At 45.6% G+C, this 27,049-nt stretch overlaps 1 long non-coding RNA gene across 2 annotated transcripts; it reads left to right on the top strand.

The window, feature by feature from the left end:
- The first annotated feature begins 890 nt into the window (after positions 1-890).
- Positions 891-25,137, top strand: LOC143836829 (uncharacterized). Of its 2 annotated transcripts, none has more exons than XR_013230772.1 (4): positions 891-910; positions 9,722-9,865; positions 18,824-18,999; positions 24,992-25,137. It is a non-coding gene; the product is annotated as an uncharacterized LOC143836829 (long non-coding RNA). The 2 variants fall into 2 exon arrangements; XR_013230771.1 differs by lacking the exon at positions 24,992-25,137 and adding an exon at positions 20,818-21,201.
- Positions 25,138-27,049: the final 1,912 nt, after the last annotated feature.

Below are 27,049 nucleotides of genomic sequence, written 5' to 3' on the forward strand. Positions count from 1 at the left end.
GCGCCACAAGAGGCTCTTCTCAAACAGCTTGGTTGTACCTAATTTTAGTTCTGTTCCAATTTTTTGATTGAGTTCTAATTTTTGTTTGGTTGTGGCTGCTCAGACAACACAGGTGTAGCTAATTTTAGTTCGAAAGCTCAGAGGTTCTTGGCTAGTTTTACTGCAGAACAGGAAGGGTTAAGAGGAAGGTCAAACAAAGGACAAGGACTAAGGTAGCAGAGTCATTTTAAACTCTAATATCACTTTGCAACTTTATTATACCAGTCAATTAAAGTACTATTACCAGAAACTAGGGATAGTGAGTTTACAGATAAGGCTAAACTTTAGGCAGGTTTTTGTAAGAGAAAATTGAAAACAAATAAACTAAACTGCAGCTAGGGCTTAAATATAGCCAGGGCTTAAAAACAAAACCAGGAGTCCAATTTTAAACTAAATCTAAAATTTTAAGTTAATTCTCATATTTTTAGAAGGAGGCTGTTTTCACTACCAAAAACAAAACATTGGACTCACCTGAAGGTTTCTTCTCTTTAGTTGGGCAAAATCATATCTGAATGAGCAGAGTTGCGACCTGACCACCCTGCATGACTTCAGTCACTCTGAAGAACAACCAGCAGGATCATACTTCTGTAACTGCTGAGGCTATTCAGCTGGGGTCCCCTTTAATCCAAGCCTGGAAGAGCTAAATCGACATTAGAGGGAAAAGAAAGCAGAGGCCATCAGCAGCTCCCTTTCAGTAAGACCTGTTGTTAATCAACCAGAGGCTAATTCAGTCACCCTCCTTTACCGGCTAACTCCCAATCAGTGTGATTGGCTCCAATGTGAGGTGGAGTTTTTTACCCAAGCTGTTTATTAGGGTTCCTATGAGCAGGGCCAGCTGTACCATACAGGAGTGATGAATTGACTGGAACAGGTGAGTTTAGCAGGTTTGTGAGTTCAGCAGCAGGGTGAGGAAGCCAGGGCACTCGTCTCTTCCCATCATTAAAGTGGTAAGCATACTTTGCATAAACAAATCTGCATAAATCAGAAGTTTTATAAAATGGGAGGCAAAAAATAAAGACAATTATGTAAGTAGCATGCCAGCAGGGCATTGGGGGCTATCCAATGAATTGCACTGGGTGTAACGTGTATGACTATCTGTCAACTGGATAGAAGGCATGGGTGTGTGCTCAGTGCAAGGAGCTTTTGGTTCTCTGAGAATGAGTCTGCACCCTTGAGGCCTCAAGGCCTGGAGAAACAGAGATGGTCAGGCACACAGATAAAACTCTTGGGGACTTGTTCTATGTGTCCCATCCCTGGCACTGTCAGGGAACATGAGTGATAGGGGAAAGAGGATGCTGTGCTGATGAAAAATTGAAAGGCTCTTCTTCTGTTGATGAACAAGTATCCTTCCAAACCGAGGAACCATCCCTGGGGAGAGAGGAAGGGAGGGAGGCTCTTGATAGTTGGTGAGTCAATCCTTGGGCATGGATATAGATGAGTTGTGAATCTGTATGCTGACTGCATGGTGGCTTGCCTGCCTGGTGTGAAAGCTGTGGACATTAAGGGCCATTCTGCACAGTGTTAATGTTGATGAAGTCTTACCATTGTGTAACGCTATTTTTTTTAACATTACGCATGATGTCGTACACAATCTGCAACACTCCTGCAACACTCCCGCAAAAATTACTTAGTTGTAGCGCTGTTTGGGGTATCCACAAAAACAAAACAAAACCGCTAGACCCTTGAGAACAACCTGCAACACATTACAGGCCAGTCAGCCTAATGTTGATACCAGGCAAATTAGTAGAATTCTTAATCTATTAACGATAGAATTAGTGGACACATGATGAACAAAAGCTACTGAAGAAGAATCAGCATGGATTCTGTAAGGGAAATTCTTCTCTCAATAACCTATTAGAGCTGGTGACAAGCATGTTGACAAGGGTGATCCAACAGATGTTGTTTACCTAGACTACTAGAAACATTTGATTCCTCATCAAAGGCTCCTGAATAAACTCAGCAGTCATAGGATAAGGGGACAAGTCCCCTTGTGGATAAAAACTGAATAATTAACATGAGAGTCAGTATAAATGGGCAGTTTTCACAGTGGCAGGTGGTAAGCAGTTGGGGGCACCACAGGGCTTAGTACTAGGTCCAGTACCTTTAAACTGGTACATTAATGATTTGGAGTTGGGAGTAAGCAGTGAAGTGGCTAAGTTTGGGGATGATGTTAAGTTGTTCTGGGCAGTGAAATCCAAGGAGGAATGTGAGGCTCTCCTGAGGGTGTGTTGAGGCCAGATCAGTGGGTGTCAGTGTGGCAAATAAAGTTCAATATGGGCAAGTCCAAAGTAAAGCACATAGAAGCAAAAAATCCCAACTATAAATATATGTTGATGGGATCAGAGACGGTGGTAACTGACCAGGAGCGAAATCTTGGGAGTCATGATAGATAGCTCACTGGAAATGCTGACCTTGTTCATGGCTGCAGTAAAAAAAAGAAAAAAAAAAGGCAAAGGCTATAGTGGGGGTTATTAGTAAGGGAATTGGAAACAAATCAGCCAGTATCATAATTGCTCCTGTGTAAATCTATGGTGTGGCCTGGTTGGAATACTGCCAGGGGTAGTCAAACTGCAGCCCTCCAGATGTCCATGAACTACCCCTGCGTGTACAGTCTGGTTACCCTACCTCAAAAAAGGTAGCATAGCATTGGAAAAGGTGCAAAGGAGCATTTTCCCTATGAAGAAAAATGAGAAACTATGACTGAGCTTTACAAAACTATGCATGGGATATTTATTTATTTATTATATTTATATACCGCCCTCCCTGGAGGCTCAGGGCGGTTTACATAAGAACAAGGAACAATACATAAAACGTTCTATAAAAACATGTGAATAACCTTATAATAATAATTAATAGTTGTAGCCATATAACAATGTAACAGTATAAACAATATAACAATGTAACAGTGCAACAGTACAAACAGGTCCAGAGCATATTGGTGGAATTCTGGGGGGGGGGCGGGGGGGAGCAGAGGCCCTTCGGTTGCTGCTGATTACGTCTGGTCTCAGCCAAATGCCTGGGGGAAGAGCTCCTTTTTACAGGCCCTGCGGAACTGTTAAACTCCGTCAAGGTCCTGATCTCCTCCGGGAGCTCGTTCCACCAGGTGGGGGCCAGAACAGAGAATGCTCTGGCCCTGGATGAGACCAGACAGACTTCTTTAGGGCCAGGGGTCCTTAGCTGGTTGGTGGCGGTGGAGCGCAGAGCTCTTTTGGGGGCATAGGCAGGGAGGCGGTCCCTCAGGTACACTGGGCCCTGAACGCGTATGGCCTTGAAGGTAATTACCAGAACCTTTAGTCTGATAGAGAAGGTAAGGTAAAGGTAAAGGTATCCCCTGTGCAAGCACCGAGTCATGTCTGACCCTTGGGGTGATGCTCTCTAGCGTTTTCATGGCAGACTCAATACGGGGTGGTTTGCCAGTGCCTTCCCCAGTCATTACTGTTTACCGCCCAGCAAGCTGGGTACTCATTTTACCTACCTCGGAAGGATGGAAGGCTGAGTCGACCTTGAGCCAGCTGCTGGGATTGAACTCCCAACCTCATGGGCAGAGCTTCAGATAGCATGTCACTGCCTTACCACTCTGCGCCACAAGAGGCTCATGATAGAGAAGGTAGAGAAAGAACTACTTTTCTCCCTTTCTCACAATACAAGAACTCATGGGCACTAAATCAAATTGATGAGCAGTAATTTAGAACATACCAAAGGAAGTACTACTTCATCCCAAGAGCAATTAACCAAAAGTAGCTCACTGTCATAGGAAGTGGTGGCAGCTACAAGAATAGATAGTTGCAAGAAGGGATTGAATAATCATATGGAGCAGAGGTCCATCAGTGGCTCTTAACCATGAAGTATAGATGGAACACTTAGTTTGAGGCAGTAATGCTCTGTATTCTTGGTCCTTGGGGAGCAACTGTGGGAAGGCTTCTGAAGTTCGGCCCTGCTAGTGGACCTCCTGATGGTACCTGGATTTTGTCCACTGTGTGACACAGAATCATAGAATCATAGAGTTGGAAGGGGCCATACAGACCATCTAGTCCAACCCCCTGCTCTACGCAGGATCAGCCCTAAGCATCCTAAAGCATCCAAGAAAAGCGTGTATCCAACCTTTGCTTGAAGACTGCCAGTGAGGGGGAGCTCACCACCTCCTTAGGCAGCCTATTCCACTGCTGAACTACTCTGACTGTGCATTTTTTTTCCTGATATCTAGCCTATATCGTTGTACTCGTAGTTTAAACCAATTATTGCGTGTCCTCTCCTCTGCAGCCAACGGAAACAGCATCCTGCCCTCCTCCAAGTGACAACCTTTCAAATACTTAACGAAGGCTATCATGTCCCCTCTCAACCTCCTTTTCTCCAGGCTGAACATTCCCAAGTCCCTCAACCTATCTTCATAGGGCTTGGTCCCTTGGCCCCAGATGATCTTCATCGCTCTCCTCTGTACCCTTTCAATTTTATCCACGTCTTCTTGAAATGAGGCCTCCAGAACTGCACACAGTACTCCAGGTGCGGTCTGACCAGTGCCGTATACAATGGGACTATGACATCTTGTGATTTTGATGTGATGCCCCTGTTGATACAGCCCAAAATGGCATTCGCCTTTTTTACTGCCTGCTCATGTTTAGTTTACAATCCACAAGTACCCCAAGGTCTCGTTCACACACAGTGTTACCTAGAAGCGTATCCCCCATCCAGTAGGCATGCTTTTCATTTTTCTGACCCAGATGCAGAACTTTACACTTATCTTTATTAAATTGCATCTTGTTCTCATTTGCCCATTTTTCCATTGTGTTCAGATCTCGTTGAACTCTGTCTCTATCTTCCGGAGTATTTGCCAGTCCTCCCAATTTGGTGTCATCTGCAAACTTGATGAGTAGTCCCTCCACCTCCTCATCTAGATCATTAAAAATATGTTAAAAAATACCGGGCCGAGCACTGAGCCCTGAGGTATGCCGCTACTCACCTGCCTCCAGTCTGATGAAACACCATTGACAACAACTCTTTGAGTGCGGTTCTCTAACCAATTCCCTATCCACCTAACTATCTGAAAATCCAGATTGCAGTCCTTCAATTTATCCATCAGAACATCATGGGGAACCTTATCAAAAGCTTTACTAAAATCCAAGTAAATGACATCAACTGAATTTCCACGATCCAGCAAACCTGTCACTTGGTCAAAAAAGGAAACCAGGTTGGTCTGACAGGACCTGTTGGAGACAAATCCATGCTGACTTCCATGGATCACCAAATTGTCCTCCAGATGTTTGCAGATCGCTCCCTTTAATATCTGCTCCATTATCTTCCCCACAACAGAGGTCGGACTTACTGGTCTATAGTTTCCCAGGTAATCCTTCCTCCCTTTTTTGAAGATTGGAATAATGTTTGCTCTCTTCCAGTCCTCCGGGACATCTCCAGTCCTTAAAGAGGTCCTGAAGATGATGGACAAGTGTTCTGCAAGTTCTCCGGAAAGTTCTTTGAGCACTCTCGGGTGCATTTCATCCGGCCCAGTGGATTTGAACTCATCCAGTGCAGCTAAATGCCTCTCGACAACTTCTCTATCCATGTCAACCTGCCACCCAGATACTATCCCTTGGCTACTGCCATCTCTAGATGTGCCTAATCCCTTTGACCTGTGGGAAAAAACAGATGTAAAATTGGCGCTAAGCCTTTCTGCTTTCTCTGCATCCTCCGTTAGAGTTTGTCCATCTGCACCCAACAGTGGGCCTATTGCCTCCTTTACTTTACGTTTGCTCCTCACATAAGTGAAAAATCTTTTCTTGTTACAATGGGCTTCCCTGGCCAATCTTAGCTCACTCTCAGCTTTGGCCTTTCTGATTATTGATCTACAGTGCCTAGTAACCTGTAGGTACTCTTCTTTAGAGCTCTGTCCTTCCCTCCATTTCCTGAACATTTCCCTTTTCTTTCTTGGTTCCTCTTGAGGTTCTCTGTTCATCCAAATAGGCTTCTTAGAGCTCCTGCAGTGTTTTCGTCTTTCTGGGATAGTCATTGATTGAGCATGCAGTAGCTCTTGTTTGAGTAGCGCCCACCCTTCACATGTTCCCTTCCCTTACAGCATTTTCGTCCATGGTATGACACTCATCATGTCTCTGAGTTTATTAAAGTTTGCCCTACGAAAATCCAACATCCGCGTCTGGCTACAAGCTTCCTTGCCTCCCCATCTCAAAAGGAATTCTATGAGGACATGGTCACTTCCCCCTAGGGTCCCCACCTCCTTCATCCCATTCACCAACTCTTGCCTGTTGGTCAGTATTAAGTCCAGTATGGCTGAACCTCTTGTGGGTTCATCTACCATTTGATAAATGAAATTGTCAGCCCGGCAGATCAGAAAGTTGCATGACTGAGGACGCTTTGCAGAGTTTGTTTACGAGCACACATCTGGGAAATTGAAGTCACCCATGATGACAAGGTCCTGACTCTTGGATATTTTCTCAAGCTGCTCACAAAGCGCAGCATCCACATCCTCTCGTTAGTCAGGGGGTCGGTAGCAGACACCGACCACCACACTGTTTGTTTCCCCTCGCTTATTTTCATCCAGATGCTTTCCACTGTAGATATACTCTCCTTCACTAGCATTTCCTGACAGGTAAGCCCTTTCCTCACATATAGTACCATTCCTCCACCTCTTCAATCTATTCTGTTTTTTCTGAACAGAATGTTGGGTTGGGTTGGGTAGGCTATCGGCCAGATCCAGCACTTCTCTTATGTTGGTCTGTAAACTCATTCTGGGGCAATATGAACATTCAACCTAATTATCATTGCTAGACAGTAATTGGCTTAACTTGGATTCCATGCTGCCTGCCTGTGGTTCAATGTGCTTCTAAAGGTGCCATATCTCCTGAAAGGAAGAGAAGAGGAATTTCTTCAGATTATCCTTCATTCATCCCCATGACAGCTGTTTACTCTGTTTCATGCCTGGATAGAACCTTCTATTGCGCTGCAAGTGGTACCTTTGAAAGGGCATTGGCTACTCTGATGCCAAGGGAATAAAATGTAATGTGAACAGTTAATGTGACCAGAGCTTGGATGGGGCACAAAATCCCATAAGACCTGGTGTTATTTGGCCTGTTTCCTGGCAGAGGTCTGGCAGAGCAGCAAACTCTAGAAGCAGGAGCTGTGGACAACCCATGATTTGCTGCTTAATGCTGCTTAATCTATTGCTTGTTGCCCGTGTTCCTCGCAGTCTCTCTGGCATTTGCAGCTTGTAGCAATTAAGCCAGCAGTAGAGAGTGAGCCCTGAAGCCCATTAATTAATCTGATGGGGAAGAGATTGAGCACCAAACGCGCAGGCCCAGATTGCATCAGCAGTATGTGGCTAAGTCCCTCAGAAGGAACAGACGTGGATAATAGCCAGCTAAGGCTCCTTCTCCCTGCCCAACTTCAGACCACTCAAGACAACTGCTGCAGTTCTGTGCAGTCGAAGTCAGCTGCTAAAACTGTCCAGATTGCCAAAACATTCTGGGCTTTCCTCAGTTTTATCTTGACCGTGCTTGTCGGAAACATTAATAGACTTTGCAATTTCCCCCTGAACATGATTTAATTCTTGTCATATTATTTGCCTTTTAAAACATGGCAGCAAACCTGTGACTCCTCTGTCCATCTTGCAGCTTTCAAAGGCAGTTGTGATTCTGAGAACAGATAGAACAAAAAGAGAGATCTCCATCACTGGGGCTTGTGGCGGTTTCAGCTCAGTCTCTGTAGATATGAGGGCCATCATATCCTTATACTGAGGCCATGTCATGGCAGAACACACCATGAAGGAGGATAATGGGTTCTCCATCATGACATTTCACCAGGTTTGAAGGCTTGCATCTTGACCATGGCGTTAGCATTACAGCATTGGCAAAAGTGATGGAGCAGCACCCTGTAGTGTACGGAACAGATCTGTAAAAAGTATTACTGTACCATGAAGGCATCCTTCCTCTGTCTCTAATCTGACATAGCAGGTCACGGCTATTGTCAGCAAGTAGCAGCATGCTCTAAGCCTGCTTGTCTACAAATAGTTGTCCTGCAGTTATACTGCCAACCTTTTGTTTTAGCCTCCAGTAAAATCAGTTGTGACCTGATCCAGCCATTTACTACCCTCCTGAGTCACCACAAGGTATAGCGGATATAATAAACAAGTTAAGTAATTGTGTTGCATAAATGGAACAGAGATGGAAATAATCACGTGGTCTGGACATGAAACTGGGGTCACTGTGGGTGGGCAGGTTATGAGTCTCTTGTGCAGGGGGTTGGACCAGATGACCTTGAAGGTCCCTTCTAACTCCATGGTTCCATGATTCTGTGCTCAGGAAATAACCCTTAGCTAGCAGACAGCAACTGAAAGCACAGGGTATGCATGACTGGAAGGAATGATTCTATGAATGGAGGAGGCTGGGCAAAATCTCCCTATGGTGAAACACAGATTGCTGCATCATTCACTCTGGTCGGCTACCATGCTACATCAGACATGTCAAACATATGGCTTGGGGGCGGAACTGGCCCCTCTAGGGCTCTTATCCATTCTGTGAACAATAGGGAGTGGAATTAATATGAATGTGACCTGGAAGTGCCTGCTGAAGTCTTTCAGTTTCCTGAATATGGGCCATCTCCATGGTCTTCCCCCAGATCTCCAGGGATTGCCTAGAATTGGTGACCAGAAGGGATGAGGAGGGCTGGTTTCCTTGGGGCCTGGCCTGGATGTGTTGACTTCCTGCCTGGGCTGCTAGAAATATGGTTGGCTGTTCATGTGCAGCCCTTCTCCTGAGAGTTCTGTGCAAAGGTTTCCTCTTTTCCTCTGGACTATGGGTTGGCTGGCTGTTGTGACTGTAATGGCAGTCCTCCTTCCCCTGCCTGTCCCTGTTTGCAGGCTACTGATGCCCTTTGCTGTTGTTCTCCTGCTGAATGTCTTTGGGTTGTCAAAAGATTCAGTCTCCTGTCTGAGTGAAGACTTGGAGAGCTTGTAGCTGCAAACATTAGCTGCTACTCTGAAGACTAATGGTATAACTGGTAGATGTCCAGGGTTGTCTGCTGGTGATTTTACAGTGAGACTTGGGCTTCTTACTTTGCTGCAGAGAGTACATGGGGTCACAGCTGTGTTATGCTGCTGTTAGCCTTGGCTTTAGCAGGTGCCAATACAGCAGGCCCATAGAATTAACCTCGAAAGCCACCTGGTACCATAAGTTCATGAGCTGAAATATGGGGTTGCTTGGTGAGCTATGAGCCTTTTTGCACTTCTGTTCAGCCTCTGGAGAATGTGCTGTAATGTGTTGTATTTCGCTAAAATACCCTGCCTCGTGGCAGATACTTGAACTGACCTCCTGCTCAGTTCACTTGCTGCTAAATTTGTTACTGGAATTAGTTAATTCTAAACTCAAATTGAGTGTCATGGATATTTAACACTGTCAGTTCCTTGGAGTAGGGGGCTGTTTCTTACATTGCGCTGTGGACATTAATGTACCCTATAAATAAATTCTATATATTTGAAGAATTTTAACAACTTGGCAAGTATATAAACAGCACAGACATAACGATTGGCATAATCCTTTATGTATCCATACCAAATTCATTCCTCAGTGTAAATTCAATTGCTGTGTGCATTTACTGAACAAGTAATACTCATCATGCAGTATGATTCTTTTTTGTGGTTAAATGTAGATGTGATTTTTGCTATCTCTCTCCTTCCCAGGTCATAGGTGTATTTTTGTGAGCCTGAAGTTCTAATGTGTCAGGAAGAAGGAAACCTGAAGATCCATGTAGGATCCCTTCAGCCATTAACACATGCTCTCTGTGTGTCCAATTCTTTCAGCACTGAAACTTGTAATGGTCACTGGTAAGCCAATGCTGTTTCAGCCTATATTGTGGACAAGGCAGACTGCAGGGCAAGCACAGGCACTATTGTCTATATAAGTGGGTTAGGGATGCATCCTCAGGTGGGGGTGGGGTCTCCCACTGCCAGATCCCACCTCTTTGCCATTGTACAGTTGGCCAGCAAAGGGAATTACCCCCCCCCCCCCACACACACACACAAAACCCAGAGAGGAACATCTGGCATTTCAGTGATGTATCTACTTCAGTCAAAACTGACATAGGCATATTTGGGACATTGGGAGTAATGTTCTAGTTTTCAGGAAAAACTCTACTCTAGAAACTAATTTTGGGTCATTTAGGCACATTGATGATATGCTGAGCGTTCTTCCCTACTCCTAGTAAGTGTTCCCATCATCAGCAGCTCAGAGGGACCTGACAACCCTAAAGGAGATCCGTAATAACAATAACACTAGGACACCTTGGGTGGCCTGCAAGAGAGAGCAATCTGCCTCCTTTCTCCATACCTGTGGTGTAGCTGAGCTGAAATTGCAGGCTGTTCTTACCCATATGCATCTCCAGAAATGCTGTAGCACAGAATGATTCAGCCCTAACTGACACTGAAGCAATTTGGTTGCTGGTCATGACATAGTAAGCAAAACCTATGATCTGCAGTGTGTATCATGTAGCTAGGTTGTGTAATGGTGCCTACCTAGTACGTGACTAACATAATGCAGTTTTAAAGATCCAGTTGCAATTGAGGTAAAACAAATGTTAACTCTTCCTATTGACTTGTGGTAGACCCATTTCATACACACTGGATAATGCACTTTCAGTGTGCTTTTGCAGCTGTTTTTTTCTATGTGAAACAGGAAAACCTACTACTAAAGTGACTTGGAAGTGCATTATCCAACATGTGTGGAATGGGCTCTAGTTCAGGCACAGCCTTTCATCTATGATCACACAATTTGTCTGATTATGAAAAGACACCCTCTTCTCAATTTCCCCTAGCATCCAAAGCTGTGTGACGAGTAGGAGTTAATCCAGGTAAAAATCGGTGTGTTCCCCAGGTTTTTTTTTAGTGTTGAGTTCTATCATAATCCTGTGCTTCCTGCTTCACAGTATGTTTCTGTAGGTATCATGCTGATGTCATAATTGTATATTGCTGGCCAAAGCGGGGGAGCACTAGGCTTAGTACTTATAATGGCTGGAGCTGTCCTGCCTCTTGGCCAGGACTATTGACTGCAATGTCTGTCAGTATTACAACTCTGACCAGTGCCCTCTTGCCAGGCACTGTTTCTACAGGGACCAAACAAAGAAGAGTCATGGAGACAACAGTGCTCACATCTGTCCAGGTGTTGTCCCCTGTCCCACAAAGTATATTAGTCAGGGTCTTGCTAATTGCTAAAGATTAGCACAAACATTTTTTTTTAAAGATCTACTGCAGTGTGTTTTTTAAAACCTTTTCATTTCATAGGATTTTTCTCCATGTTGCTTCACTCCTGGTGCTCTTCTGTTTCTGGGGCAGAACTAAACTTGGTAACATGCTGAGAGGGAGTAGCTTGGGATAGTTTTCACTACTCAGAAGTAGCTCTCATTAAAGAATGGGTTGGTGACCTCTGGTATAAGCCTTGCTCTGTGCATGTGTCTTACCTTTGCTAGTGTCTGCTGTGTGAGTGTGTGATAGATGTGCTAGGACTGAATCTGAGGCAGCACATGGGCAGGGATTTCTGAGTTTTCTTCCCAACCCAATCTCTGTTAGTCTTAAATGAGGGGTTGTGAATATATATTGGATCATTCTCTGCCATTACTGGTAGCACTCTGAATTTCCAGATTGTCCCCCACATCAGTGTCCCTCAATAGTGCCCTTGCTGGGACAGGCTGGCTGGAGTAGTACACATGGCTGTCTAGCTTGTGTTTCTGGAAGAACTGAGAGGGGGAAGCCTCCCCTGTCTTTCATGTGTGTGGCTGAGATACAGCATCTGGTAATTCCAGATGGGTCCATCATTCCCTGGTCTATGTCACAACCCCTTGGTGAGTATTTCTTTACCCCACTTACATTGGAGTGTAGCAGTGTTGCTAGGGACCCTGCCCTTGGGAGCTGAGTGGGCTAGATGAAGCTTAAATAGCAAGATCTATTTAGCAAAGTAACTGATATGCTGAGCAAATTAATGTGCTTTCTGCGGCACAGGCCTTTCTGGGCAGAGCAGCCTGTATCTGCAGCTCCATCACCTGGTACTTTGCAGAGACTGAACAGGGATATTGTTTGGGTGAGAATCTGTCTTTTCCATTTCTTGCCTTTTTGTAGCCAGCGCTGTGCACACTGGCAACAAGAGGCTGAGATTGTGATTTCAGATAGCAATGCTGCTGCACAATGTTAACAGGCCACTGTCAGGTATATCCCTCCTTCCCTGATCTCCCAGGTGTCTTCGTGTAGAGTTCCAACTCCCTTCGGCTGTTACTCAGAAGCCCCCTAACTCATGTTACAAGAGAGGATGGGAGAGTCAAAGGACTCAGTTACAAGACAAATAGCTATTCCTGGGAAGCCCATTAGGCATTGCAATCAGGACCATTACAGCTTGCCTTTAGAAGCTTCCCGGATCCTGCAAATTCTGCCTTGCCTGTATTGATATAAGACTCTTGCTTGTTTTCTTTTCCAGTGTGTCAGTCCAGATATGCGCTTCTATTTCTCCACTTCTTCCTCCAGACCCCACATGGATGTATCTTGATTACAGTTTCCAGCTTTCTGTAGCCTGAAATAATGTTCTGGTAATCCTATGTATTGCCAGATCCCTGTCATAGATCTCACCCCCCCCCCTCCCAGTGCTGGGCAAGACCTCCATCTCATTCTCCAATTCCCCCACACACACCCGGTCAAGCCTTTTAGTGAAGCTTTTAGTCCTAAGTGCTCTCTGACTCCCCTTGTAGCATTGATATTTGGACACAGAGATTAATGACTCCATGAATTATTCATGCTGGGTCTGGGTCCATCCCCATAATCATCACGGTGGGGGAAAAATAGCCCTTCACAATAAGACCATTTCTGGAACTGGATCCTCATGCTGCTAATCCCTGGCTTCGGATGAGTACTGTTTACTCATCCCATTGCAACCAGAGTAATTCATAAAAAGGCATCAAGGAAGCTGAATGTGCCTTTATGTTGGAGAAGGAAGTACTATACTTGAGCACAATTTGGTTATTGTAATCAAGTCCAGCCATGCAAATGGCAGCACAGTGACTGAGCACTAGAGATTCTACTCTAGTAATTCCCACATTGCTGGATATTTCTTATTGTTTTGTGAGCTCATCTGAAGGCTTGTTCTAATGAAATCTTGCGGGAATTTATAAATGCTTCCCCCCTAACTCAGAACTTCAGGATAGTGAGGGGGGCAGCATGCTAGAACTCATGTAAACTTAGCTGAATGCCTGCAAGAAATATTGAACCATGGTTTATTCTGTGTGCTGTGAGCAAAATGTTTGCACTATTCAGTCTGCATCAGGATTTGTGAATTCAGATTCAGTTCCCACTCTTTCTTGGTAGGAATTGTTCCCTTTGGTCTCTATGTTTGCCAAATTCTAAATAATTCTTCCTGAGAAGAAGAATTTCCCATCTGCTAACGAATGACCTCTATAATTCAGAAAACCTTCTTGGATAAGTTAAGTTCTGATAGTTAACCTTGTGCCAGGAGCCACTTTCCCATTCATCCCTTTGTTAATCTTATCACCTATGCCAGTAAGTGAATTCTTGGAGGATATTCATTTTGGGGTCAAGCACATTTGAAAATTAAATATGTGCAGCCTGATCCTGTGACCCCACTAAGATGGCCATTATTCAGGTATGGTTTAGTCTGGTAGGCAGAATCCTATAGACAACCAGTGGCATAATATTTTCAACTGCAGTGTCCAAAACAGGAATGTCCACACACTGTCTTCAGTATTTATTAAACTTGTATACTGCCACTCCCAGCAAACAGGCTTGCGGTGGTTCACAAACATATAAAACAACATAATCCCCAAATATAAAACCCCATACAATAAAATCCATAATCTACAATATACAAAACAAATTACATGTCGATAAAACAAGAATAAAGTACTCCCCAGCGTCAGAGCCATTGTAGCCGATATGTGGTATGATCAAACAAATAATGGAAAGAAAAATCCGGGGATAGATCGTCCAGTGACTCTGGGCACAACCTAGCTCCAAGCCCAGGAACCAAGGGTGGGTGGGTGGGGGAGAGACCTGATCTCATACCCCGAAGATCGCCACCGGCCTCAATCAAACACCTGTACTGCTGTACCGTAATGCTATGCTGTACCCTCACTAATCATGATGCTCTGATTATTTACTCATTGTTCATCAGCTTTTTCATTGTTCCATACATTGTCATCCCCCGACCCCCAGCAGTTTGTCTTGACTCTATGAGGTAGGTTAGGTTGAGGTAGAATGAGTGGCCAGAGGTCACTGTGAGACACCCTGTCTCCAGACGTAGAAAATTGGGATTTAAATTTCACACCCTACAAACTTGTTTTTGTTTTCTCTATAGTTTTATTTTTATAAATGAGGCTTTGGAGACTGCTTAGTCTTCTAATCCTCTGCAATGGTAATGTTTGGACTCAGGGTGCCCCCCAGCATTCACTTGGCCTATTATGAGGGGATTATAGTCTTGGAGGAGACACGTAGTAGGAGGCTTGATGAAAACAGCTAAGAAACAGGTTTATTTCAGTGGTATGCATGGAATGGCTGTTTCTTTGTTTTCCTTTTCTCTAGCCCTCTCAGTATTAAAGCTGCAAAGTTACTCAAGAGCTGGGGACCAAGATCACATAACAGTTACCGAACAATTATCTGAAGAAGTGTGCATGCACATGAAAGCTTGTGCCTTGAATAAAACTTTGTTGGTCTTAAGGATCCAATGGACTCAAATTTTGTTGTGCTACTTCAGACCAACAGGGCTATCCACTTGAATTGAACAATTTCTTGTTTGTCTGATTCATGCTTATAATATGGAACAGGAAGGTCCTAAACCCTACCAATCTTCAAAATATTTGAAGTCCCTAATGGACTCCCTCCCTGCCTAACCAGCCAACCTTCTTACTCTTCTTCCACCAAAATTCAGTAATGCCTAACGTCATCAGTTGGCCAGCAATTAAATGGTCAAACTCTTCCCCCCCTCTTTCAATGAACCGATTAGAGTTGCTAACCCCAGGTTCAGAAATAACTGGAGATTTGAGTGTAGAGCCTGAAAGAGCAGGGTAGCAGTTAAAAGCAGAGGCCTCTAATCTGGAGAACTGAGTTTGGTTCCCTACTCCTCTACATGCAATCAGCTGGGTGACCTTGGTCTAATCATAGTCCTGTTAGAGCTGTTCTCACGGAGCAGTTGTCTTAGAGCTCTGTCAGCCTTACCTACCTCACAGGGTGTTTGTTGTGGGGAGAGGAAGGGAAAGTAATTGGTAGTATCAGTGGAGAAAGTACATCTCTTCTTTGCTGCTGCTTGTTAGATCTTCCATCTAACAATTTTAGAGGGCTTTTATACCTCATCTTACATGAAGATGACTGACTTCTCTTGTTTCACCTGGCTGGGGCTCAAGCCCAGGGTGTCAAATGCCTCTAACACCCGCCTTATACCCTCTCCAGTTTGCCTTGTACCCAGAAGTAGCTGCAGCACCGGCACAGGAGGTAATGACAGGCCCACCATACCTATTACCTCTTGTTGGTTTGGCATCCCCAGTAGTTGCTTGGATCTCTTAGTGGTCAACTAACCCTGCTCAGAGAGCAGCCTGAGCAGGCAGATCAGGCCAAAGTGGATGGGCTTCCCAAATTATACAGGAAACCAAAGGGCAAGAGTTACTCTAATATAGCCTTTCTCAACTTTTTTACCATTGAGATACCCCTGAAACGTTTTTGAGGCTTTGAGAAATCCCAGAAGTGGTGCAACTGGCAAGAATGTCAATTCTTGCCACTCGGCAAGAATGTGGTTGGGAAGCATAGCTGTGTACATGCCAGCCCAGGGCTCCTTCCCTTCCTACCCCCTCCAGGCCCAACAGTGGCCATTTGGGGATGGGGGAGGGAGCTTGACATGAGCATATATGGTTTTATCATCCAATAAACATTTGATATATTTTTTAAAATATATAAAAATTAACTCCCACCCATTCAGGAAACCCTTCCATCACAGTCAAGAAACCCCAGGGTTTCATGAAAGCCTCCTCTAGTATTTCTGTTCATATGCTCTGAATTCAAACTCTGTCCCCAACCTCCAAGCCATTTCTCATTAAGGGTAGCCAAGATGGAAGGAAAGGATATCAGCACCTTTCCTAAGGAACTACATGCCAGGTTTGGGTGTACCATCAACAAGTTTCACCTTAGGTCCATAGAGAAGGGCACAAGCTGTGAAAAAGGTAGGCCAGGTAGTTAAATTAGATTAGAGCTGCAGCCCCTTGGCAGCAGGCAAGACTAAACCCTCTCATATCTGTGGTGCCTAAACAGCACCTGGCTGTTTCTTCTACAACCTGTAGCATTGACTAGTTTTTCCACTTGGCAAGATATTTTGTCTTCAATAGCAGCTGGAGAGAAAAGTGACTTAGGGGATAGGCTTTGCTTCATCACTACATTTGCTGACTTTTTGCCATTATACACAAGAGCCATTCCAGGAAAACAGCTGGCAGCCTCAAAGGTCTAGGCTCCTTCTTCTTTATTGTTGTGAAGTTGCAGAAAACTGATGGCAACTCCATAGAGTTTTCAAAATAAGAGGCTTTCAGAGGTGGCTTGCCATAGCCTGCCTCTGCATTGAGGCCATGGACTTCCTTGGTGATCTCCCATCCAAATACTAACCAGTAGCGATGGGCACAAACTACATTTTTGTGCTTCAATTTATGGTTCATAGCTGAACCAAGAACCAAATTACAAATTGATATGCTGGTTTGCAAATGGAACATATCAGTTCATGAATCATCATCAAGTTTGCAGACGACACCAAATTGGGAGGACTGGCAAATACTCCAGAAGATAGAGACAGAGTTCAACGAGATCTGAACACAATGGAAAAATGGGCAAATGAGAACAAGATGCAATTTAATAAAGATAAGTGTAAAGTTCTGCATCTGGGTCAGAAAAATGAAAAGCATGCCTACTGGATGGGGGATACGCTTCTAGGTAGCACTGTGTGTGAACGAGACCTTGGGGTACTTGTGGACTGTAAACTAAACATGAGCAGGCAGTGTGATGCAGCGGTAAAAAAGGCAAATGCCATTTTGGGCTGTATCAACAGGGGCATCACATCAAAATCACAAGATGTCATAGTCCCATTGTATACGGCACTGGTCAGACCACACCTGGAGTACAGTGTGCAGTTCTGGAGGCCTCACTTCAAGAAGGACGTAGATAAAATTGAAAGGGTACAGAGGAGAGCGACGAGAATGATCTGGGGCCAAGGGACAAAGCCCTATGAAGATAGGTTGAGGGACTTGGAATGTTCAGCCTGGAGAAAAGGAGGTTGAGAGGGGACATGATAGCCCTCTTTAAGTATTTGAAAGGTTGTCATTTGGAGGAGGGCAGGATGCTGTTTCCATTGGTTGCAGAGGAGAGGACACGTAGTAATTGGTTTAAACTTCAAGTACAACGATATAGGCTAGATATCAGGAAAAAAATTTTCACAGTCAGAGTAGTTCAGCAGTGGAATAGGCTGCCTAAGGAGGTAGTGAGCTTCCCCTTACTGGCAGTCTTCAAGCAAAGGTTGGATACACACTTTTCTTGGATGCTTAGGGCTGATCCTGCATTGAGCAGGGGGTTGGACTAGATGACCTGTATGGCCCCTTCCAACTCTATGATTATATGATTCTATTGACTTAAAGCAATGGTCCCCAACCTTTTTATCACCGGGGACCGGTCAATGCTTGACAATTTTACTGAGGCCCGGGGGGGGGGGTAGTCTTTTTCCAAGGGACGTCGCTGCCGCCCGAGCCCCTGCTCCACTTGCTTTCCCGCCAGTGCCCCTGACTTCCCACTGCCCGCTGGGGGGCGCTGCCAGCAGCAGCTGCGCAGTGCCACGCCAAGGGGGAGCCCCAGCCATGGTGGCCGCTGGAGAGCACCAAAGGTGAGTCAGAAGCAGAGTGGAAGGGCAGCCCCCGAGGCAGCAGCTTGGGAGGAGGACGAGGAGGAGCTGCGGACCGGTACCGGTCCCCGGACCGGGGGTTGGGGACCACTGGTTTAAAGTTTAAATTCCCACTTTCTGCTCCCTGTGAAAAGTGGTGGGCAGCAGAAAGCAGGGGTTGAAGTGGCCCTGAACAAATGTTTTTTATAAAGAGCAGAAAGCAGGGGTTTAAATGGCTTGGGACTGCCACAAACTGCATCAAATTTTGTAGTTGTTTCTGGCAGCTCTTCAGTTTGCTCTCCTGACAGCTCTTCTGTTCACCAACCACAAAAGGCCAAAATTCACAATGAATTTGAGTTCATCAGCTGTTTTGTGCCCATCCCTACTAACTTTGACCAAGTCTGCTTAACTTCCACAATCTGATGAGATCAGATTAGTTCAGGCTATCCAGGTCAGGAAAAAGGCTCCCATGCTCACATCTTCTGCATCTCTGAAAGCCGGTAATAGCAAGATCTTTGACTGGCAGCTTTACTGTTCAGGTAGTGTGCCTGTGTCTGAATAAGGTGCACCACAAACATACTACACAGGTGAAGCTTTCCCCATTCGTCATCACTTTGGTATGTAAACAGCGCCTCCTGAATTTCTGGGACCCATACTGCTGGTAAAGGCATAGCAGTAGTGTTTTGACTCTTTTGATGAGAGGCCATGCATAGCATTGACAGTTACAGAAGCATAAAGGATGCTCACTTTGCCTTACAAACCCAGCCATTTTTCTTCTGGAAGTAGCAGTGGGCTTGTCCTTCAGGGCTAGGGAGGGAATAGTACTGAGGGCACTGGAGAAAGGGTGGTGGAAATGGTGTGTGGTGCATTGCTGTTTCTCTCTTGACCAACAGGAGAGGAGGAGGCAGGATTGCCCTCTGTGCGTGGAAACACAGGGTGCTCAAGTGCCCCCATGTCTTGAGGATGAAGCAAGGAAGCGGAACATGATGCTGCCCTTTTCTGTGAAATGTTCATTTCATTATGCCCCTCATTAAGGAGTGTTCCAAGGGATAAAGGACATCCAGTTCAGGTAACTATAGCAACAGCAAGAGATGTGCTGACGAGAAAGGGAGACTTGTCACCCTCAGGAAACAGGCAGAGCTGCCTTGGTCTGGGGAGCTCTCCAGTGCTGGTGGGGCGAGTAGACATTGCTCCAGCCAGGTAGCCTCTCAGCAAAAGACCTGGAGACTGAAAGATGCTGAAGGCACTAAGCCACTGCTATCAAGTGTGTATTATGTGGAAGCAAGAATTCATTGTCTCCATTCAGCACTGGGGTCCTGTTTGGACTGCAGGGCATGGGGGTGCAAAGGCTGTGGGAACGGAGCCAAGCTGCTTAGTGCAGCCTGATTTCTCATGCCTTCTTTGGAGGAGGGTTGCTGTCTTTTTGTATTGGCTTTACTCTTATGCTTTTTACAGCAGCCTGGGACTTGGGTGTCTGTAAGTGTCTGTGGAGTATGACTGGGTGAAGTGGTGAGAAAAGTTTTCCCTGTTGTATTTCTGCATCTCAGGTGGTTGTAGAAAGCACACAAGTGCTGTCCCCATCATTCTGGTGGAGAGAGTGTTAGCCAGGGGGCAGTGGGGGCAACTGCCCTGCTTGGGGGTCCAACTGCTCACAGCCCAGCCCCCTCTTAGGGGGAGGGGGGAGAAGAAAAGCCTCTGAAGGTTGGGCAGCCAGCTTATGGTGGCAGCGGAGACTCTTTCCTGTCGAAAGAGTAGCTGTGATGTCTCTTAGCCTTCAGCAGTGGCTCTGAGATAAGAGAGTTTGAGAGAGAGAGAGAGAGAGAGAGAGGTTAGTGCCCTAGCAGTCTCCTTGTCTCTCTGATGTGTAGACTGATAATGCTCAGGGAACTTCCTTCCTTCCTGCTTTCTTTTACAGCCCTCTCTTGCACACACAGCCAGATTTCTCAAACTTCACCACCGTGGATGCAGCCAAGGCTCTTGCATCTGCACTATCTAGAAATGTACGTAGTTCCTTAATAAACTAGTTATATTACTTTAAAAAGGCTAAAAAAGTCTCAGCTTGTTTTCTTGTTTTCTCTCTTGCACATGGTTAGTTTCTGCTGCTGCTGTAAGCCTAGTGCACTCTGCTAACTGTAAGGTGTATTGGCCAAAGATTCCAATACTTCTCAGCTTGGTCATAAGTGGTGGGTGGGACTTTCTTGGTCATAAGTGGTGGGTGGGACTGGAGAGTCCCCATAATTACAACTAATCTGCAGATGACAGAGATATCCCCCCCCCCGGCTGGAGAAAAGGGATGCTTTAGAACAGTGGTCCCCAACCTTTTTTTGGCTGGGGACCGGCAGGGCGACGGCCACACCCGCACATCGCGCATGTAGGGAGGGATCTGACAGCAAGCAACAGTGTTGTTGTCCTCTGCAGCCAGGCTCTTGCCCAGGTGTGCAGAAATTATACAGGGAAGGACTCTCAGGGTCTTTCTACCACACTAAGGCACCGTACTCCAAATGTCCTGTCCAGCTATAAAGCCTGTAAGGGGGGCTCACACAGTCCCATGGTGTGTGGAGCATGTGTGTGAACAGATCCTTGCACAGTTTGGCAAGAGAACCATGTGTTTTTCCCTCGTCACTGGGAAAATGCAATACCCACCTTTTACCAGGGCTTCTGCAAGTGGGTAAACAGGTGGGATACAATCTTACCAATGCAATGGGCACCTATAATACAGCCTCTGTGACATTTTTATGTGACCCATGACATTCTGTGCTGGTGCACTATTCAGTGACACTTGTTTATAAAAACATCCCTTGCTATTCTACTTGAGTGAAAGAGTAATAATATAGCCTTTTAAAGAAGTGGCAAATGAACAAGATTATCCCTTTGTATTCCTGAACAGTGCACGGGATTGGACTAGATGACCCTGGATGTCCCTTCCATCTCTATGATTTTAAGACTACTGCAACATTCATTTTTTAAAATTGGAGAACCCAGGCTGCATTCAGACATCATTTTTTTAAACTGTGGCTTGTGCAACAAACTCCTTAGTCTGCCAGACTGAAATCTTGGCTTATGCATAAAGCCGGTTTGTATGCTTCTTACCAGCTTTTCCTTTCCAGCAGGGAGAACATTTCCCCAAGCTGCCATCTCTATGCCCACGCAGCCATAAGAGGCAGTGCTAATGAACCAGCTGAGGTTTGTCTATTCAGATAGCACAACAAACCACAGTTAGTTAAACTGTGGTGAACAAACAGGTTGGAAATCCTGGTTTGGTGTCAACCAACAGTACTCAGTGTGACAGACTGTCCGCATTCAGATATCACAGCTAACTGGGAATTTGATGAAAATTAGCAAAGTAAATCATGATGTCTGTGTTCTGTCCATGAGTATAATGATTTCCCCCCTACACTGTGTAGGCACTGTGCTATTGGTACTGCATTGGATCTAGTATAAATATAGCATTAACAAAAAAATCCAAATTTGGGGGAGGCTTTGTGTATGTATGTGTATGGGGGGGGGGGGGGCATTTGGAAATGTTCCAATTCAGTGTATGCTCATTTAGGAGTAAGTTACAATGACCTTAACAGAAATAACTTCCCAGTATCAGGTACAGAATCAGGGAGGGAATGGGTGAGCTTGGGTGGCAAAGGAGCAAATGATTCTTGTACCTGAGCTATTGTTTGGGGGGATTGTAGCTGTTTTTATCAAACACTGATGACAAAGAATGGAATTTTAGCACTAATCAGAAGTTAGAGACATGCTGAAAATATTCAGCATCGTCTACAAACCATATACCTGCCCCCAGTGTGGTCTTGAGGTCTGACAGGCTAACAGGTACTGCCACAGTCCTCTCCAGATACGACTGCAACCTTTCCTGTCTATGTTTCCATAGCGTTGCCAGCCAAGCAATGCAGAAGGAGGGGGCTGAGGCTGTTCTTCTTGCTTGCTGCATTGCCTCTGTTCCTTCTGCTTGCTCTGTCTTGGAGCAGTCTCCTCTGAGAGGTGAGCCGTCATCACACAGGGCCTGCGGTGTCAGCCCATATTACACTGGTTATTAGTACTTCCATCCTGACCCAGCAGGCTGGCACACAGAGAAACCAATGAAAGGAAGTGGCAGATTTATAGATTTCGCTTTACCAGAAATATCAGGGCAGTAAAATCTGTGCGTGAGCTCCCAGGGTAGCTCTGGAAGAAGCCTGCAGTATCGCCTCTCGATTGCAGATTTTCCTGCAGTCTCACAGAAGACAGGAATTGTGGCAGGGAATTGTCCCATGTCTGTCCAGTCAGCCAGGACTGAGTCAGGCAGCTATGGCAGATGAAGGGACTGTGTCCATCAGCAGGGCTGCTGTGTTAAATTTATGTGTTTTTGCAGGGGGGTTGTATCACATTTAGATGCACTGCAGCTGGGCCATTGCAGGCAGTCATCTGATTGCAGCACACAGCATCACAGATCCCCTGGAGCTCAGCCTGTGTCTCTGGGGCCCTTTCTCCAGGCTGTTATGGGCATTTTGAGGGTTCCGGTTGCAGACTGCATGATGCAGTGGGGAGAGGCAGACTGGGACAACGGATCACTTTCCGGTCATACTTGCCAGGTGATTTTGGGCCAATTATTCTCTCTCACAGGGTTGTTGTGAGGGTAAAATAGGGGAAGGAAGAACCAAGTATGAGCTCCATGGAGTAAGGGCAGGATAAAAATATATTAAATGTATTCATTTGAAATGTTTTTACACTGCCTTTCTACCAAACTTAAGGTTTGCAGGGCAGGACCAATCAAAAACTGTAATATAAAAATGCATATCCAAAAGTTACATGGAGAACAAATGGATGCTTGGAACAATTTGTGATTGTTTTATTGTAAGTTTCATTGTTGTTCGCCAGCACAAGACAACATGTCCGTGATAGGTGTCGGCAGTCCTGATGGGCTGGTTGCTTCAAAGATCTGTCATGAAGTGTGTGGTTCTGCCTTCTGCTCTGGAGAGCTGAGCCTTGACTGTGACCATTGCAGCTGATGACAGACTATGTCCTCCATGGGAGAGAAGGGTGGCCATCCACAGCAAACATCCTGCCGATGGAGTGAGTGATTGATTCCTGGGCCCTCGTCCACATAGTCCTTTGAACCTCTTGGAGGGTGGCCCACAATAGCCTATGCACAGAAGCTTGATTTTTCCTCCTGAAGGCCATCACGGGTTCTCCCTTTGCCGGTGCCTGAAGAAGACAGAGGACAAGTGCTGGGGTGGGCTTGTGACCCTCCAGACATGGGTGTGGCATTCCTAGCACTCAGCTGCGCGGGGGTCTCTGAGAAATGCTTCCAAATTATGGCCCCAGGGTTGGAAAAGGTAGAGTGCACAGCTACATTCTGGTGCAAGGCTGAGAGGGTCACGGAGGGAGGCAGGATAGGAATGGCTGCTATCCTCTTCTCCAAAGAGTGTTGGCAACTGCTGGTGTCTCTGGGTAGTACTAGGAACTCTTGTGCCTCTGTGGAGAGCCCCAGGAACAGTTGAGGGAAAGGGGGCTATGAGACCCTTGGTGATGCCCTGCCAGGGCTGAGCTCCAGTGGGTTGATGGATTTAGTGCCTGGGGATGGGGGCCTGTGATACCCAGTGAGTGAAGGAATTATTCTTTCTATGATGATGATCACCCTTTGTACCATGGCTTTTAACAGGAGTGGCTTTTAACAGTTAGTATTGCATAAACCATATTTCGTAGTACTGGAACAATCCTGAGAGTTTGCTTCCAAAGCCCCCCTCTGCTTCCCTTGCTTGTGTGGTGTGGCTAGGGTGCCTGCCAAGCTCTTGTGAGGGTACTTTGGGGAGCCCCTGTTGGAACTCTGGGGGATGTCTCCCTTTTTGTTCTTTAGAACCTGACTTTGGCAGGATTGTAATCCAACCCCACGTTGGAGCAGGCAGCAGGGTAAGGTTTCCTGTGTGTTTGGTGTGTGCAGCTTGCAGGGTGCCCATTCTATCCATTATGAACCTGTGCCTGATATTTCCCCAATAAACACTTTTCTGGATTGATCTTTGTCCTGTTGGGTGTGCAATGCCACAATGGCACTGGTTTTGCTGGGCATACCCCCCTCCTTCAGCTTCTACTATAGAGATTCTTGGCGACTGGTTCTGTTCTGTGGTGCTTCTATTGCCCTTTTGGTGGCGGAGGAGTTGCTGTATTTCTCCTCCACTGGAAAAAATGGAGGATGGGTACACTTTCTTTGGGGGGGGGGTTGGGGGCGGTATAACTCGGGTCTCCTAAATCCAATCTTCTTGGAAGGCAAGTAGAGAAGAGTTATCTGGAGATTCCCGGTAAGTTTGGTACCTCTAGCATGCAGAGGGAGCTGTTCTACCACATCATGAACCTCATGAAGCAAACCAGTTGGTTTATCTCCAGAAAGTGTGGTAGTCTATGGTTTATGAACAGGGCATACCACGAACCACAATTTCAGCCACATTTTCCTCATTCATGCTCAATCTTAACTTTTTTCAACTTTTTGTGCCTTTCTTGAAGCATAATTGGACCTCGTCTGGTTTTGCTTTTCTGTCCTTTTTGTTTAATTTACAAAGTCATATTTTTTACATACTGAGTGAGTTTCTGAATATATAGCAGCCCCATATCATCCTGCTTTTATGAGGATAATGGGGGCTGGTCACTTCACTATTAAAAGGAGTGATAAATGGCAGCCAATTTAGTTTCTCATTTAGAGTGTCCTGGGAAGTCCCAGAGCTCATCGCTATTCTCTCTGAAAAGGGCCACCAGATTTCATCCGTGTGGTGTAGTCCCTGTATGATGTGGGTTAGTTGCTGTCTCGGCCCAACTGACCTCACAGGGTTGTGAGGATAAATTGGGGGAGGAGAGAACCATGGATGCTCTCCTGAGCTCCTTGGTGGAAGGTCAGGATAAAAATGTAAATTTTAAAATCTTGCTTTCTCTTCTTTGATGATATAATGTTTATACCTCTGTACTCAGGCTATCATACTTTAATCACCTCATGAGGAGAACACGGTTTGAGTCCAGTGCCACCTTTAAGTCCAAGGAAGTTATTCAAGGCATAAGATAAGATTTTGTTCTTATCAATTCTTCAGATACAGGCACACAAAAGCTTATACCCAGAATGAAACAACGCTTGTCTTAAAGGTGCCACTGGACTCAAACTGCATCCTGTTGCTTCAGACCAACACAGCTACCCACATGAATCTGAGAAGACTGGAGTCACCGGAAAAGACCATGAAGGCAGACAACGAAGAGGGAGGCCCAACATGAAATGGAATGATTCCCTCAAGGAAGCCGCAGGCCCCAGTTTACAAAACCTGATAATGGCTGTTAACAAAAGGACATTTGGGAGGATCTTGCCGCCATAGGTCAGAAGCAACTTGCTGACAATGAACACACACACACAACCCTCAAGGGCTCCAAGTGTGGGCCAGTGACCTTCAGTGCCTGCTCCCACCAAGAGGCTGTGTCACGTTAGCTCTTAGCAGAAACTTCTCTGTGCTTTTTGGAGTGTGGGGACAGCAGCAGAACTGAGAGATTATGGCAGGGATGGGCAAACTGTGGCCCTCCAGATGTCCATGGAATGCTGGCAGAGGCTCATGGGAATTGTAGTCCATGGACATCTGGAGGGCCACAGTTTGCCCACCCCTGGATTACGGCATCAAGGCTCAGGTCAGCAAGCTTTTCCATTGTCTGTGACTCTGGGCCATTGCCTGACTTTACTGAGGGCTGAAGCCAGCTGGAGAAGATAGGAAATGGGGACCTATTTCATCTAACCTCAAAGCCAGTGACAGCAGGTGGTGGTGGTGGTGGTGGTGGTGGGGAGTACATTTTGGCTTTGCCTTTAAAGGACTTTCTGACCTGCAGTAATCTAGCAAGTGGTGTTTTCCTGGTAAACTGGGAATGAAGTACTGTGGCATGGTTCACCTGCTCTATTCACATGCCTTTTGGCAGCTCTTAAAGGCCTAGGCATACAGGCAATAAGAAAGGTTGCAGATTTCCTGGTATCACAGACAACAGGTATGTCCTCTCAGTTGCAACAAGAAGGATGTTACAATACTGTAACAAAAGCACCTGGTTCAGACAGGAAACAGTGAGTGGGCATTTCACTTCAAGGCCATCTGTCTTTCCAAATTACACTTGACATTGGGGAACTGAAGCTCCCAAGTGCTTTCTTTCCAGCTAGCTGCTGGGAAAAGGGATTGAAGCCTTTAGACTAATTTTATTTCCCTGGCAATAAATGCTCTTCAGTCCTGCTCCCTCAGAACTGATTTTATGTTTATCCTAGTGGGGGAATTTGTAGGCCATTCAGGTAATGAAAGTGGCCCAGAGGAAAGGTTTAAACCCCATGATACCACAGTCCTGATCCAAATTTGGGCAAGCACCTAACTACGTGAAAGCACTAGTCCCCATGGTCTGTGTCATTTTTTTCAAGGGCTGAAATCACAGATATGTCATTGTGGCACAAAGGCAACTGTGGAGAAGCCATGTACTGGGCGAAAGGCAGCAGCTGCTCCAGGATAGGGCAGATACCTTGTGGGAGGTCAGCAGCAACTCTAGGCAAACCCAGCTGGAGGGGGCAAGGCAAGGAAGGGCTTAAGAGAGCAACAAGGCTCTGAGGAGGAGGGATAGTCTGGAATGATCATTGACTGATGGTATTTGACACATTGCCTCTTATTAGAAACTGTCTAGAATTTACATTCATTGCTGTCATTGTACACATGTTTTGATTTGTGCATCCAATAAAGCGACAATCAAAGGACACTATTGCATCTGATGAGTCTCTGCTGCCTGTGGAAGTCAGTTACGATGTTCTGTGACATAGGTGTATAGTTCAGAATAAAAACCCGCCTATCTGTATGATCTGCCATTGATTGAGGGGCATTTAAAACTTACTTGGTGTTTACTTGCATTCACCTACAGCAAGCGAGGACAGTTGTGAATCTGGCCTGGCAGTTCCATTTTTGTGTGATACATGATGTTAAGTTGCTTCCAACTTATGAATTAATGCCCTCTGGGACAGTTGTCTTGCAAATGGAAGTTCATGCCTTCCTTTCATGAGTCAATCCATTTCATGGTGGGTCTTTCTTTTTCATATTGGCTTCAACTTTTCTTAGCATTATTGACTTTTCCAGTGACTCTTGTCTTGT

Source organism: Paroedura picta, chromosome 4, assembly GCF_049243985.1.
Source record: "Paroedura picta isolate Pp20150507F chromosome 4, Ppicta_v3.0, whole genome shotgun sequence".
Classification (NCBI taxonomy): Eukaryota; Metazoa; Chordata; class Lepidosauria; order Squamata; family Gekkonidae; genus Paroedura; species Paroedura picta.